This window comes from Catharus ustulatus, chromosome 8 (assembly GCF_009819885.2).
Source record: "Catharus ustulatus isolate bCatUst1 chromosome 8, bCatUst1.pri.v2, whole genome shotgun sequence".
In the NCBI taxonomy this organism is placed as follows: domain Eukaryota; kingdom Metazoa; phylum Chordata; class Aves; order Passeriformes; family Turdidae; genus Catharus; species Catharus ustulatus.
Genome location: NC_046228.1, coordinates 36333002 through 36349921, shown reverse-complemented (window position 1 = coordinate 36349921; position 16920 = coordinate 36333002). Strand labels below are relative to the sequence as shown.

At 44.7% G+C, this 16920-nt stretch overlaps 1 protein-coding gene across 1 annotated transcript in view; it reads left to right on the top strand.

The window, feature by feature from the left end:
* LOC116999493 (zinc finger protein 282-like) overlaps positions 1-16920 on the top strand; it is a 56784-nt gene that overhangs the window by 4850 nt on the left and 35014 nt on the right. Inside the window, exons 3-8 of the mRNA XM_033066255.1 lie at positions 2025-3230; positions 3316-3649; positions 5252-5716; positions 5987-6142; positions 9875-10035; positions 11067-13495. The gene's annotated coding sequence lies outside the window, so the exon portion shown is untranslated. The remainder of the gene's footprint in view (positions 1-2024; positions 3231-3315; positions 3650-5251; positions 5717-5986; positions 6143-9874; positions 10036-11066; positions 13496-16920) is intronic.

Sequence of the window (16920 nt, the reverse complement as noted above, 5' to 3'; positions counted from 1 at the left end):
CTTCTTTAAAAAAAACCCCTACAACCCTTTTTATGTATTATTTCAGAAAGCTACTTTTAATTGTATTGTTGTATTCACAGTCAAACCTCATTATTCCCTATTTTTCTGCCAAAACAAACAAATTCCATTTTTTAAGAAAAAAACCACTAGAATTATCTTTTTTTACTCAACATCCCCAATTCCATATTTTTTTAATTAAAAAATAAATCCTCCTCACAGGCTTTTATATATAGACTGAATTATATACACTGAATTTTAATTAATTTTGACCTCATTTTCCTGGATTTTTCCCCCCGACAATATCAAAAATTCCCCCCCCTTTTTTTTTTTTACATAGGAGAAAATACCCACTTCTAATTAATAACATACATACAATGCCATAGTTATATATGAATGTTTAATATAATGTCTAGTTTAATTATATAAAAAATACAATCCAAAAACATGATATATTCTTCTCTAATTATGTTGCTATTATCATTATTTTTGATTGGCAATTTTAGTAAAACTTTCTGTGAAAATTCAGTATACAATTATTTAAAATTTTATGTGGATGTATAAAAGATGTGAAACATATAGACATATAAAAACATGTCCTATATTTTTTATTCATATATTTGTGTATTTATTAATATAGCACACTATATATTGCTTTTATATATAACTGTATCTAGTTATTGGGGGGTAATTATAAAAGAATAGATACAAATTGCTATAATGTGTAAATATAATTGCATACAATTCTGGATTATTTTACAAGGTAATATGACATAGAATTGCATTATATTACATGAATGACGTTATGTTATTGTGTTACAATGTTTTATAACTGTATGCAATTATGAGTATGTATTTTATAACAGAGTTCTATATTGTTGTATTTGGTGTTATAATGTAATATCCACTGTTAGAACTGTTATATTAACTACATATAAAGATAGATATCATGCAATATAGTATAATATACTGGTATAACAGTTGTATTCTGGTCTTTAATATATTCTCTACCATTGTAATGTTACTCCTAATTGATTATTTTTGCTTGATTTTTACAATTATTTCCCCCAAACCATTTCTAGGAAAACAAGAAAGGAAATTATTTTAAATCATTATCTCTATGGTTTTATAGAGAAAATATAAATTATCTACTGTTGTCTATAATTATAAAAATAACGTGTGGATTTATTTTCTAGTATGATTAATACTGAAATAAACTCAATAACCACAGCAGTTATTATATAACCTTAATTATTTTTAATATTTATGGATTTGGATAAATCTTTGCTGATATTTCTATTAAAACTAGGTACAAAATGATAGAAAATACACTACTACATATTTAGATATAAGTATTCTGTATTACAGTGTTATAAGTAGTAAATCTGTACAGTAATAACATAGAAAATGATACAACTGAGTTATATACTGGATAACAAATATAATAATAACAGACTAAAAAGTAATTGACATGTTTTTACTGATATGTGAGTCCTATAGTATTCATATTTTATCAGCGTGCTAATAAGTAGTAATATATTAAAGTATATTACTTAATACTATTAATATATCAATTTTACATGATATAATAATGTAAATATCTAGTAATATTGTTGTATTAAGGGTAGTATTTTATAAAGATAGAATTAGTTAATAATACAATATTATTTCATATTATTAACACATTTATATATTTTAATAATTTGTTACTAGAAGATATAAATAAGAGTTTATTTATATATTATTATTTATAGTTTTTTTCAAATGTTGTTTAGCAACCTAATAAACTGTAAATTTAATTTCTATTACGATTATATATAATAACAGACTCTATAAATTGGATACTGAAGTCATATATTTAATGTAATTTCAGTACAATTCCTACTATAAAATAGGAAAATTGATATATAAGCACATATAAAATTGATATAAAAATGCCAATATAGAAATATAAAGGTCCCCTTTATATAACCCCCTTGGTTAATTTAAAAATTAACCAAGACCCCCTTTTGCCCCCATTTTCCCAGAGCTCTCCAGTGCCAGCTACCCGGGGCCAGGAGTTTCTGACCGTGTTCCCCCAGAACGACAACAAGTCCCCCAGCACGTACCTGTAGCTACTGCTCACCTCCTATGGCCCTGCCGACACCCAGGTGTCTGTGACGCTCCGTGGCGGCTCCATCACCCAGAATGTCACCCTGAGGCCAGATGTCACTATGCCCCTGCTTCTCCCCACTAGCCTGGAACTCACTGGAAGCTGCACTTCCCATAAAACCTTGGTGGTTCAGGCCAACGCTGACATCTCCGTGGTGGCTGTCAGCACCAAGGGCTACACGGTGGGTGCCACTGCCCTCCTGCCTATGGAGAGCCTGGGCACCAGGTACTATGTGGTGACGCCTGTTGGGAACTACTCTCATGGCCTGCCCGAGTTTGTGGTGGCTGCTGGTACTGCCACCACTGCTATCAGCATCACTACCACTGCCACTTTCCGCTATGCTGGGGCCACCTACATCCCTGGCGCCGTGCTCCGCCTGTTCCTGCAGCCCTACCACAGCTTGCAGCTCCAGAGCAGCCAGGACTTCACTGGCACAGTTGTGGTGGCTGACACCCCTGTGGCCGTCCTCAGTGGCCACACCTGTGTCAAGGTGTCTGCTGGCTTTGACTTTGTGGTGGAACAGCTCTTCCCAATGACAGCGTGGGGGAGTGGCTACATTGTGCCACCCAACACTCTGCAGTCAGATGTTGACTTTATGTTGTGACAGGTGAAGACAACACCATCACCTACAACACCGGCAGCGAGAATGCCACTGTGGCCATGGCGGCAGGGGAGGTGCAGGTGTTTGTGGTGAACCGTAACTCCCACCTGTACATTAGTGCGGTGGTGGCAGTGCAGGTGGTGGTTTTTTTCAGTGGGTCATCTTCGCAAGATCCCTTCCTCCTTGTTGTCCCACCTGTCACTGCCCACTGCACTGCGTTCCGCTTCAGCAGCGTGCCCAACCAGTATAACCATGCCATCCTCATTGCACCCACCAGTGCCACTGCCACCACCACCCTCAACCATCGTCCAGACAACACCATGGCGTGGCAGGCCATTCCTGGCACAGATTTCTCCTGGGGCAGCATCACCGTGAGTGCATCAATGCGGAGCACTGAGAACTCACAGGTGCCCATTGGGCTCCTGGTGTTTGGGTTGCAGAGTCACACTGGATATGGTTTCCCCGGGCTCTGTGCCAACAGTGAGTACAGTCAGTCCATTGTTGTGTCACTCCAATGGCTGGTGTTGTCTGGTTGACCATTCATGGGTTTTCTCCTTTTTTTCAGCCCCTACACCACTCTCCTGTGAGGATTTGGTGTGTGAGGAGAGGTGCGAAATGGTGGATGGACAACCAGAGTGTGTCCAGGAGACTTTCTCCACCTGTTGGCTCACTGGTGGGCCACACTACCGCAGTTTTGATGGAAAATCTTTGATTTCGTGGGAACGTGTGCCTACACTTTGACCACTATCTGCAGTCCTGATCCCACTCTTCCTTCCTTCTCTGTTGAGGTCAAAAAGAAGGAAAAGGAGAACTCCAAAGTTTCCTCTATCAGCTCCATCACCATCCATGTTGACAACATCACTGTCACTGCTGTCCAATCAGAGAATGGGATGGTGAGGGTAAGTAAAAACCATCATCATTTCCAAGTTTCAAGTAATTTTATGGAATTTCACTGAAATTATGTATTTAGCAATGATTTTGAGGGTCTTTTCCTAAATACAGTAATTTCACGACTATGAGGCACACCCTTTTGACTAAAATTTTCCCCCTGAACCTGGAAGTGCGCCTTATTGTCCGGTGCGCCTTATATAATGGACAAAGTTGCAAAATTTGCCAACGCGGAAGTGTGAGCTGCAATGGGGGGAGGGTGGTGCTGCGGGAGCGCTGAGTCGTGAGGGAACGTGGGAGCGGGCAGCCGCAGCCGGCAGGAGCCGTGCGGGGGGGAGGGAGGGAGCCAGGGCCGACCCCGACCTCGGCTGCCGCACAGGGAGGGAGGGAGCTGCTGCCAGCCTCGACCTGGGCACGGGGGGAAGTAGAAGGTGGGTGGTGCCGGCTTCGCCCCGGGCGCAGTGGGAAGAAGAAGCCTGCGGCCACAGCCCGGGCATGGTGGGATGGAGCTGCCGGTGGCCGTAGCGGCCGAGCCGCAAGCCGAGCTGTGCCAGTCAGTGCTGGGCAGGAGTGCCTGGGCCCGTGGCAGCTGCGGCCACCGGGCAGGGGAAGCCGGGATCCGCGGCCGAGCGGTGCTAGCCAGGAGCTGTTAGCTGCACCAGCCGGTGCTGGGGGTGGGTGGGAGTGCCAGGGCCCATGGCACGGGGAGGGCACCTGGGGCTGCATTTAAAGGCTACGCCAATCTGTGAAAAATGTTTGCAAGTTGAGCACCTGCCAGTAATCCGTTACTTTGTTGCACGCGGCGCAGCTCCTTGCTGCAAAAAAAGAAGTGCGAGCCGTGAGCCGAGCTGCAAGGGGGGACGGCGCCATGGGAGTGCCAAGCCGTGAGGGGGGGACGGGAGCGGGCAGCCCCTGGCCAGCAGCAGCTGTGCGGGCTGGGTGGCGCCGGCCAGCCCCTGGCCAGCAGCAACTGCACAGGGAAAGAGGGAGTGGGCAGTGCCGCCCCAAGCTGTGGGTGCCCCGAGCCGCCTTGAATTGCAGCAACCCTGAGGTGTCAGCAGTGGCCCCTCAAGCCCCGCCTCGCTAGCCGGGGGCAGGCAGGAGTTCCGGGCTCCGTGCATGTGGAGGGCGCTTGGGGCTGCGTTTAAAGGCTACACCAATCTGTGAAAAATGTTTGCAAATTGAGCACCTGCCAGTAAATTCCACGATCGCGGGATTCCATTACTAATTAGTTACTTTGTTGCGCGTAGCACAAATCTACGTGGCAAAAAAAAGGTGCGCTTTATAGTCCGGTGCGCCTTATATAACGTACAAAGTCGCGAAATTTGCCGACTCCCGGAGATGCGCCTTATTGTCTGGTGCGCCTTGTGGTCGTGAAATTACTGTAATTCTGGGATTTGCTGGTGTGCAGGCAACCGTTGCATGAAAACGCTTCAAGTCTTCTTAAATTCCATGTATTGCCCATTTTGGTTTGGTTTTGGGAGTTTTGATGGTAGTTGTTGCACTGCAGGTGAGCAATCACCTCTTGCACTTCCCCATCTCCTTCTCCCATGGGAAACTGCATCCATCAGAAGGCTAAATCCTTGTTGATCCAATCAAATTTCAACCTAAAGGTCCTCTACAACTGGGATGATCATGTAGTGATCAAACTCCCAGCTGCTTTTTCTGGAAAAGTCTGCGGAATGTGTGGGAACAACAACGGGGACCCCCAAGATGATGCTGTCTCTCCTGATGGAAAGCAGGTGTGGGATATTGTGGAGCTGGGGCGGAGCTGGAAGGTGACCAGCGAGTGTTGCTACTGCCAGGATGTTGTGATGGTGACTGTGGGCGCTGCAGATGGGATCAGGTCATGACATTCAAGGCAGAGATCTGGTGTGGGAAGTTGTCCCAATATTCTGGGCCATTCTGGTTGTGTCATGACACTCTCAGTTCCAATATCTACATGGAGAACTGTATCTATGACCTGTGTGCCAATGAGGGGCGTCACGACGTGCTGTGCCATGCCCTCCAGATTTATGCCGATGACTGCCAAGAGGAAGGGATCAACATTTCAGATTGGAGGACAGCAGTGGGATGTCGTGAGTAGAGGATGGTTGGGCAAAAATACTTCTTGGGGTGGGTGGTTCCTAATTAATGTGGGACTGAAGATCCATGGGATCATGGGTTGGGAAAGGTTATGCGCCTTATAGTCATGAAATTACTGTATTTACTAGTCTTACTTAAAAGCAGATAGATAGATAGGCCTTTATGAAAATAATTAAAAGTTAGAAGTTAGTTAGAAGAAACCAGGCTTGAGAGTTATCTCAGATTTAAATAGTTAATTGCCTGTCATTTTTCTGTTTACTTAGCTGTGCTTGCAATGGGAAAAGAAGAAATTAGTAAATAGCTCCAAAGAAACACAAACAATTGCAACCAGAAACTTATTCCAAGTCATGAAGAGAGGAAATTGGAGTCCTCCCAGAAGTCATTTGTATTCTTATTGATAGGAAGGTCAAGAGTTCAGGGTAAGGAAGACTTGTTTTACTTCCTCTTTTTTAGAACCCTCCACACAAAAACAACCCCAGACTTAATTCAAGAAGCCAACCACGCATGCTTAATATCCATTCAAGCTAATTACCATAGGTAGCAGGGAATGAGAGGTGCTGGTATTATGAATATGTAATAATTCAAAACTTTTGTCAATAAATAGACTTTGTGATCGCCTGTGATTTGTGCAGTGTGTATTAGGGGGTTACCCTAGGCAGCTGCCCGGTGCTGAATGAACAGACACTTTCTAACTTTAAATTGTTAGAGAGTCTTTTGTCTGTCACAGTTGGTTATCGGTAATAGACCAATACTCATATTGTAGTAAATCATTTGACGACTGTGGCAGGACCTTGATCTCTCTGGCTGAGGGGCCAGCAGCGTTCAGGACCCTTCTAGGGCGCCCACCTGGGATTTTTTTAGGTAGAGGGCTCCTAGTCCCCACTGACACCCTGGGAGAAGAACGAGCTCTGCTAGAGATACAGACAAAGAAAGTATGTTTAAAATTAAAAATAGGTACCTTTGGGGAAAGGCAAACTGGTAAGACACTGTAAGACATCAAGCGCACAGTGAAAAAGCCTAAAGTAGATTTGTTTGTAAGTCTCCGTGGAATTTGGTAGTGGTTTGTGTTCTAGGTGAGGCTGGTAACAGCACCAGGAATTTTTGCCCTGAAACAGGGGAGCAGTGGTGGGCTGATAGCGGCCACCAGGAGTTGAGCTTGTTCAGCGGTAATAGCAGCATTACCAGTATTGTGGTACGGGAGCAGTGGTGGTGGTGGTTTCCACTTTGGGGCATCATCCGCTGGTGTTGATGTGTGGACAACCCCATTTTGAGTCCCAGAATACGGTGATCACAGTTTGTGCAAGCCAGATGTGCATGTGTGCCTGAGTGTGCAGATGGATCTTGTTTTGTGGGTTTTGTGTGCCTAAACTGTAGGTTAGCGGTGCACTGTATGTACTTTGGTTTGTTTAGCGGCACACTGTGCTTTGGTTTGTGTGTTTTTGGGAGCATGTTAGCCAAGTATTGTATGTATAGGTTGTGAAAGAATTTTGAGCTTTGCACCTGATTAGGAAAAGGGATATTTATACCCGGGAGGGTGGAGGAATCCAAATGCTTGCATTACACTTGAATTGCATGAGCTAGGCTGTGTGTGTGAAGTTTGACTGTTTGTGTGTAAGCAGGGAAATTGTGGATGGTGTATTACCAGGTGTGTTTAAGCTGTTTGTTTTGTGTTTAAAAGGAGTGAGTGGTGCGGGGTGGTCTAAAGCCATGTCCAGCATAGTCCAGCATAACCCCAGCAACCAGCACCGGTGGGGTGATCCAGGCTTTGCAGCTTTAGGCAATGTCTCAGTTTCTGCTCAACTCTGAAAGGTTTTAATTGTGACTGTTTGTTTTAACTGTGAGAAAATATAGTTAGTTGTTTGCAAGGCTTTAGAATTGCTAGCTTCTGGGGAGGTATTCTGACAAAGCATTGTTAGTTTCTAGGTGCTGAGGAGTGAGGCAGTGATGTGAGTCCAGAGCTACCCCTCCCCCACCGCAGAGAAATTGTGCCTCGGCCAAAGTCTACCACATTTTTGGCATGGCTTTGTGAATATTCAACCCAAGGTACAACAAGAGAGGCTTGGTTTGCTAGCAATCTGTGATTAGCAATTTAAAGGAGGAAAAATGAAATTTTTTGTTTTGCTATTTTGTGTAAGTGTTGTGAGTAAAGTGTTTGAGAGTGTTTGGTTGTGATACGTGAGTTCCTTTAGAGGTGAATAAAAAGGAGCTTTTCCTCAGTTGTGCAGTGTGTGTGGTGAGCATTTTAAAAAAAGTATTGCCAATCTGTGCTGAAAAGTGTTGACCTGTTTTAGTCACTGATTTAAGCTTTACATTCCATGTCTTAGGCAGTACTGCTATCTTGTGTCAACAGTTATAATTGCAGAGCTTAAGTGATTTTCACTGCTTTTCCTGTTACTCTTTTTCCTTCAGCTACTTTTATCTTTTTCCCTTTTCCCTTTGTTGGTAAAATTATATGCCTAGAAATAGAAGGTTCTGGGAGGGGGTACCCAGGCCAAAGGAACGTGACTGTAACCCATGGGTTGTGTTTCATTGTGTAGTTTGTCAAGAATTGTGGGTCTGACAAGTATACAAGTGGAGGATACCTAGAAGTGGAATTTGTAATCTTTGTCATAGAAAATAAGAAAAGGCTACCCAGATAGTTATATGGGTCTTGATATCAAGTGATCAGGAGGACCCTGGTAGTAATAGAATATTTGAGCTGTTAGAAAACAGAGTTTCAGGAACCCTACGGAAGCCAATAGAGGTCCTTGGGGTTGAGTGTGCTCAGAATACCTTTCTACCAAATTACTACCAGGTGAAGCTCTGGAGTTGGGATAAGGTTAAAAAACATTGGGAAAAAAGGAATTTTCAGCATGGGGGCAAGTGAAAGCAAAGAGATTCCTAGAGGTATTCCTTTAGAATGTATTTTGACAGATTGGAAAGAGCTGCTGGGCCATGGTGGTACAGAAACAGAAAAGAGATCTTGTTAAGTTGTGCACACAGTGGTGCCACTCTATAGACTTGAGCGGGCGAAGTGGCCCCCAGCAGGGACGCTGGACTATGATACTTTGATACAGCTGATGCTTTTTCTGAGGTGTGAGCAGAAATGGCATGAGGTTACTTATGCTGATATGTTTTTCACCCTTTGGAATCACCCCGAGTGGCAAAGGGACTGTGTAATTAGACCACCCTCAGACCCTTTGGTGTTGGCTTTCGAGAAAGATAGTAAAGCTAATAAGGGAAAACCCAAGAGATGTTGCAGCACATGCTCAATAAACCAAAGGTGTATGCATCCTGACAAGATACATTTTGTGGAGGCTCAGGAAAAGGAAACAGGAATTGCTTAGACCATTTCCTAAGAGGGAGAGTGGTAGAGGAAGTAGATTCAGAATTGCCATTGACTTCAGTTTTTATCCCTGCTTCATCCCTTCCTTCATCCTCACTCGAGAGAACAGTAATTAAGAGTGGAGTTTCCCCACCAACTCCCGAACCACGAGAGCCAACCCGACTGTATCCATCCTTACCCTCTCGTAATAGTGAGGAGGAAAAACTCTCCCCACAGGGTCCTATAGCATCAAGGACCCAAAGACAAATGAGAGGGGCCATACCAGCCCCTCTAAGGGAAACAGCCACCTCTGAGGGGGCGACAGTGTTAGTCAGAGTCCCCTTTTCTGCCTGGGATTTAGATTCCTAGGAAAAATTGCTAAAAATTACCGGGTTGACCCACTAAGTGTGTTAAAAGGATGTAATTTATGGTTAAACAACATAGGCCTGATTGGACTGACATTCAGCTACTGCTTGATTCTTTAACAGACTCAGAGAGGCAGTTGGTTTTAAAGGTGGCTAAGGATCTGGCCAAAGATAATTGTAAAATAACACAGGAGGACGTTAAGGATGTATTTTCCCTTCAGGATCCAGGCTGGAATGCTAATAGGCCAGAGGGATTAGCGTGGTTAACGAAATACCAGGAACTGATAGTGAAGGGACTGGAAAAAGCAATTCCTAGAACCATAGACTGGTCAACCCTGGTCATACTGATCATGTTATTAAACACAGTCCCTCTCAAACACCCTCTGAATTTATAGACCAGTTGCAAGAGGCAATGCATTGACACACCACCCTGGATCCTGAATCCACTGATGGAATACAACAGTTGGTAAACTTGTTTCTAGGGCAATCTACAAGTGACATCAGGTGAAAGCTCCAGAAGATGTGAGGCCCAGCAAGTCGGGACTTAGAGACTTTACTGGACGAGGCATGGAGAGTTTTCAGCAATCAAGAAGAGGGGTGTAAACCAGGGACGAAGAAATTAGTAGCAGTACTACAGGAAGAGGTAAAAGGAAAATGTGAGCAAGGTCCCCCAAAACAAGGACCATCCTGACTAGGAAAAAAACAATGTGCATTTTGCAAGAAATTTGAGCACTGGAAAAAACAGTGTCCAGAACTAAGAAGGGGTGATGAACAGAGAAAAGGTGACCGAAAAGGGGATGGGGTGGTGCCTCAAGTAAAGGAGGATTGAAGGTGACCGGAGGGCCCTACACTAGAGGGACCCTCTGTCTATGGTTAAACTCAGGAACAATGAGAAAAAAGTGGAATTTTTAGTAGACACAGGGGCAACATATTTGGTGTTAAATAAAGACCCTGATACCTAAAATAAATGATTACGTGATAGTAAGGGGGGTGACTGGCCAATCTGAAAGCATACTTTTGCAAATCACTGAAGTGTAAATTGGGAAAACAGTGAGGAATTAATCAATTTTTGTACATGCCTAAAGCTCCATCTGCAGTTTTGCGCAGGGATCTGCGAGAGCAGTTGGAAGCAAAAGTAATATTTAAAGATGAGGAAATCAGTTTGGAGGTAAAAGATCAACAATATGTGCAATTGTTAAGCCTAATGCTAATAACCAAAGAAATTGAAGCTGAAAATGAAGAGGAAATTATTAAGAAAATAATGGATCAGGTGTTCGCGGGAATGTGGGTCTCTAATATACTGGGGAGAGCAAAGAATGCTCTACCAGTACAAATCAGGCTCAGAAAAGAAAAACACTCAGTAAGGGTCAAACAATATCCCTTGACAAGGAAAGACAGAGAAGGGATCAGCGCAATCATTGAGAACTTTTTGCAAATAGGACTATTAATAGAGTGTCAATCTGATTTTAATACTCCTATTTTGCCCGTGAAAAAGCTGGATGGATCATACAGGTTAGTACAAGATCTAGGAGCTGTTAATAAGATAACTGAAGATATGTACCCAGTGGTTGCCAACCATTACAACTTGTTAACTTGTTTAACATCTTAACTAACCTGGTTTACTGTTATAGATTTGAAGGATGCTTTATTTTGCCTCCCTCTCCATGAAACCAGCCAGAAAATTTTTGCATTTGAATGTGAGAATCCCAAAACTGGACGTAAAACTCAGCTCACGTGGTGTGTACTACCCAAGAGGTTCAGGAGCTCCCCCACCATATTTGGAGAACAGCTGGCAAAGGATTTGGAGTCCTGGGAACTCCCATAGGAGAAGGACAACTGCTCCAGTATGTGGATGACCTCTTAATAGCCACCCGGACCCAGGAGGCATGTGTGGATTGGACGGTAAGCCTCCTAAACTTTTTGGGCCTGCAGGGGTATCCAGTATCCCAAAAGAAAGCCCAGATGGTGAAACAAACAGTTATATACCTGAACTATAAAGTGAGTGCTGGACAAAGGACCTTGGGGCAAGGCCACAAAGAAGCAATATGCCAAACCCCAAAACCCTGAGAGTAAGAGAACTGAGAACATTTCTAGGCATGATGGGGTGGTGCAGACTATAGATTTATAACTATGGATTGTTCGTTAACCCCTGTATGCCTTAATCACGGAAGGGAGCAGGGATCTTCAGTGGACAACAGAAGCAACACAAGCCTTCGACTAACTAAAGAAGGCTCTTATGTCAGCTCCAGCCCTGGGACTTCCAGATGTGAGTAAACAATTCTTCTGTTTTCTTGCGAAAAACAAGGGATTGCTCTGGGAGTACTAGCACGAGACTTGGGGCCATACTGGAGGGCAGTTACCAACCTCTCCAAACAGCTGGATACGGCAGCCAAGGGGTGGCCAAGGTGCCTCAGAGCTGTTGCAGCAGTGGCAGTGAACATCCAAGAGGCGTGCAAGTTCACCCTAGGCCAGAAGATGACCGTGCTAGTAGTCCACACAGTGTCTGCAGTCCTGGAGGCAAAAGGGGGACATTGGCTTTCCCCACAAAGATTTCTAAAGTACCAGACCATACTGGTAGAACAAGATGATGTTCAAATTGTGGTAACTAAAATTGGGAACCCAGCTTCTTTCCTCAGCAGGAGTATGGGAGAACCAGTGATTCACGACTGCCTGGAGACCATTGAAGCTACCTAATCCAGTCGCCTGGATCTGAAGGACACCCCTCTCGAGGATGCTGAGAGCTGGTTCACTGATGGAAGCAACTATATAATCAGTGTAAAAAGGCAAACTGGGTATGTGGTTACCACCAGCAGAGAGGTAATAGAGTCTGGGCTGTTGCCAACAAACACCTCTACACAAAAAGCTGAAATAATTGCCTTAACCCGGGCCTTAGAGCTGACAAAAGGAAAAGAAATTAACATTTATACAGACTCAAGGGGTGGTTCATGCACACGGAGCCATTTGGAAAGAAAGAGGACTGCTGAAGAGGACACTTACTAAGGTAGAAGAATCAACTTATAACCAGGGGGAGTGGGCTGTAACAAAAGAAAGAAAAATTGCAGTAACTTCCTACTTGTTGTGGTCATTAGTGCTAAAAGAACATGAGAAAACACACTGGGGAATAGATGCCCTGTACAATTATTTAAAAGAGAATTCTGGCTAGAAAATTTCAAGTCACAGTTACACAAGTAACCCGTTGGTGTGGTATTTGCCTCCGAACTAATCCTAAAAACTTTCCAAAGCCTTCAATTAGACAAATTGGGAAAGGTTGTGGACCTGGGTAGCAATGGCATATTGATTTTACGGAATTGGCCAGGAAAGGGGGTATCGCTGCATATTAGTGTTAACAGATACCTTTTCAGGATGGCCAGAAGCCTTCCCTACTAGGACAGCTAAGCACAGGAAGTCACAGAGGCATTGTTATAAGAAATAATACCACGTTTTGGAGTCCCAGCCACTATCTTCCAATAGACAGCCACATTTTATCTCGAAAATTGTACAGCAAGTTAGTCACCACCTCAGGATAGATCGGGAATTGCATACCCCATATCACCCTTAATCCAGTGGCCAAGTGGAGAAGATGAACTATTTGATCAAACAATAAATTGTTAGGCTGGGGCAAGAGGCAAATTTGCCTTGGTCCCAGGCTCTTCCACTGGCATTAGTACGGATTAAAACAAAACCAAGAACAAAAGGGAAACTAAGCCCTTTTGAAATATTGTATAGTAGACCATATGTAGTCCAAGAAGGAATAACACCCATTCAAGTAGAAGAAGAAACTCTACACAAATACATGGTGACCCTAAATAAACAAGTTAGAGAAACTGGAAAATATGTGGCTGGGGGCCAAAGCAAAGAATTAAATGAACCAATACATGATATATAACCTGGGATTAAGTGTATGTTAAGTCTTTTGCAGAGAAAACTTTGGAACCACAGTGGGAAGGACTATTCTAGGTACGCCTCATCACTTCCATGGCAGTCAAGATCAAAGAGCAGAAGACCTGGATCCATCACTCCCTAGTGAAGAAGGCTCCTGAAGAAACCTGGAGGATCACACCAGGTGACAGAGACCTGAAGCTGAAATTCACCAAGAACAGCAAGTAATGGACTTATAATTATCATGGACATAATGTGAACAGTTGTGACCCTTGTGGTCATTGCTACAACTATAAGACCTAAAGCAACACCATACCAGTACAATCCCTACTCTCGTAGGGCTTTGAGCAAAATGTTAAGGGTCACAAATGCAAGTATGTGGGAAGGGAGAAATGTTTGGAAATGTGAATACGCATTTGTACAAGATGGGTACCATGAGGCTCACCATCCACCTATGGAACTCATCCAGGTTGATCCTGGATGCTGTGGTGAATGCTTGACCATGTGTACTGAATTTAGACTTAAAATTGAAGGGTATGCAGCAAAAGGGTTTAATCTTGATTGATCGGGCAATCTTCAGACTGACCCTTACAGGAAGGCATTGAAAACAGTCAAGTGCCCGAGAGAGGAGGCTGCTCTGTGCCCTTGGTGGCATGCACAGAGCAGGGAGGGGGCCCAGGACATTTGTCACTGCCAGCCTCTATCCCCAGCCATTGACAGCCCAGGCTGCTCAGCCCAGGTTTGCCCTAGAAAGAGTTTTGCTGTGGCCCAGCTCCATCCTCCTGTGGGGCTCAGGGCCTGTTCCCAGCCATGGCCAGCCCTGCCCGGCCTCTCTGCTGGCCCGGGGCCGGGCTGTCAGTGCAGGCCCACAGGTGCAAGGGGGCTGTGCAAGAGCTGTCAGAGGCTGCCCAGCAGGGAGGCCATGGGGCACAGGGCCCCAGGGCTGCTGTGAGCACCACGGGTGCCCCTCCAGCTCCAGAGATGTGACAGATGGGAGCAAAGACAAATAATTCCTGCTGGATTCTTTAGTGTGTTTGCGTGTACATGTCATCTGCATCCATATATAGAGGAACTGTTTTGTGTTAGATAACACTGACAGAGTGATAAAAATAATATTATTTAGCTGAAAATATTATTTAATGCAATAATACACGAGTTTTGCAGATTATGAGAGATTCATTAATGTTCGAGTAGTCAAACTGATTCAAGTACTTTCCTCGAGGCTTCCTTAATATAAGAGGTGACCACCAGAGACCAAGGGCAGCAAGAGCTCTCTGTCCTTGCAGCTTTTGTCTGGGAGAACCCTTGCATATAGGGAATTTTTCAGGGGAAGTATCAGTCTTGGCTGTGGGCACCTGGAAAGACAGATGGTTCTTTTCCATAGGAAGGAAAGCCTCAGTGCTCCAGGGTCTGATAAGTGGCAACCCTCGCCATTTCAAGGTCAGCTGGACATGTCAGGTGGTCCCTGGGAAGAGAAACCAGCCAGATCTGTTCCATGTTGACTAGGTTCCATGGGGCTCCACAGTGCCACAATGTTCTCCTTGTTTCTGCAGTGTCACAATGGGCCCCTGCTTCCCTGAGGCCCTGCAGTGTCACAGTGGACCTTTGGTTGCATGAGGCCCCACAGTGTCACAATGGTCTCCATAATTCCATGGGGCCTTGCAATGCCACAATGGTCTCCATGGATCCATGGTGCCCTGCAGGATCACCACAGCCCTTTGGCTGCACGAGGCCCTGTAATGCAACAATGGCCTCTTGGTTCCACAAAGCCCTGCTGCTTCACACTGGCCCCTTGGGACCATGCAGCCCAGCAGTGCCACAATGATGTCCTTGGTGCCATGAGGTCCCACAGTGTCACAATGGTCCCTTCATTTCACCTGGCCTCAAAGTGTCACCATGATCTTCATGGGTCCATGAGGCCGCCACAGTTACACCATGGCCTCCACAAGAAGGAAAGCATGGATCCCCAGTATCTCAGGGACAGATGAGTGGCAACCACCAGAGGCCAAGGCCAGACAGACCTGTCTGTCCTGGCAGCTTTTGTCTGGGAGAAACCCTTGCATATAGGGAATTTTGGAGGAGAAATATCAATTTTTGCCATACTTGTCTACGCAGGAGGGATGGTTATTTTCCATAGGAAGTAGTACACTGTGCCCCAGAGTTTGAAGGCAGGTGAGAACCAGCCATCAAGAAGACAAGGACAGCTAGGCTTGTTGGTTATGAGAGCTTTTGTCTGGGAGGAATCCCTGGATATATGGAATTTTGGAAGCAGAATCTTGTTTCGGCCATGGAATCCTATATAAGAAGGGCAGTTCTTTTCCATTTGAAGGAAATCCCAGTGCCCCAGTGATTCAGGGGTACATGAGAATAGACCCTCAACGTGCCAAGAGCAGTTGGAGCAGTGAGGCCAAGCTAACCAGACCTGTTACCTGTTTCCTTGTTTCCATGGGACTCTGCAGTGTCACAATGGCAGTGTCATATTGGGTCCTTGGTTCCATGAGGCCCAGATGTGTCACACTGGCTTCTTGTTTCCATGACGCTCCACGGTGTCACAATGGTCCCTTACTTCCACAAGGCCTTGCAGTGTCACAGGGGTCTCCTTGGTGCTGCAGTATCACAATGGACCCTTGCTTCCATGGAGACTCACAATGGCAGAAGGGTCTCCTTGGTTTCATGAGGCCCTGCAGAGGCCATTGATTCAACGAGGCCTCAAAGTGTCACCATGGCCTCCAGGATTCTGTGATGCCCCGCAGTGACTCAATGGACCCTTGGTTCCATGGGGTCCTGAACTGTTCCATGAATCCTTAGTTCCATGGGGCCCTGTAGTGTCACAATGAACCTTTGGTTCAATGAGGCCTGTGATGCCTTAAGATTTTAGCCTTTATACTTTTCAAATCCTGTACTGCATTAGTGCATAACTCTAAACTCCATTTAAAGTGTTAGTTAACCGTCTTCATATTTTGGTCAGAGAAAACAATTCAACTAGGCCTGAAACTAAATAACACCCGACAGCCTCAGGCCCCGAAAAGTATAAACAAAAGTGAATTGAGTGGGGAGCGAACTGGGGGAATATGACTTCATAACCTGAATCTATAATTGGAGGATTAACTCTGATATGTAAATGGACCAAACATAGATCTGTCTGAAAAACTCGTCACCACCGTCCATGTTGGGTGTAGCCTCTGAGAGGCTTTTGACTCCCCAAGGTGTATCTAATGAAGGTCTGTAATAAATCCCCACTTTATTCTCCTAACTTTGTCTAGCCTCTGTTCTAGGTAGCCACTTCAAGGTATCCCCTGTAGTGTCACAATAGTCTCCATGATTCCATAAGGCCCTGAAGTGTCAAAACAGACCATTGATTCCATGACACCCTACCGTGTCACAATGGCCCCTTGGTTCCATCTGAGCCCCACAGTGTCACTAGGGTCCCTTTGGTTACAAAATGCCCTGATATGCCACAACAGACCCTCAAATTGTATAAATGGCCTCCATGGTTTCATGAGGCTGTGCTGTGTCACAATGGACCCTTGGTTCCATGATGCCCCATAGTATCACACTGGTCTCCTTGATTTTCAGTGTAAGAATGCCCCCTTGGTCCCTTGGGGCTCACAATGTCGCCATCATGCTCCTGGCTTTATGAGACCCTGCA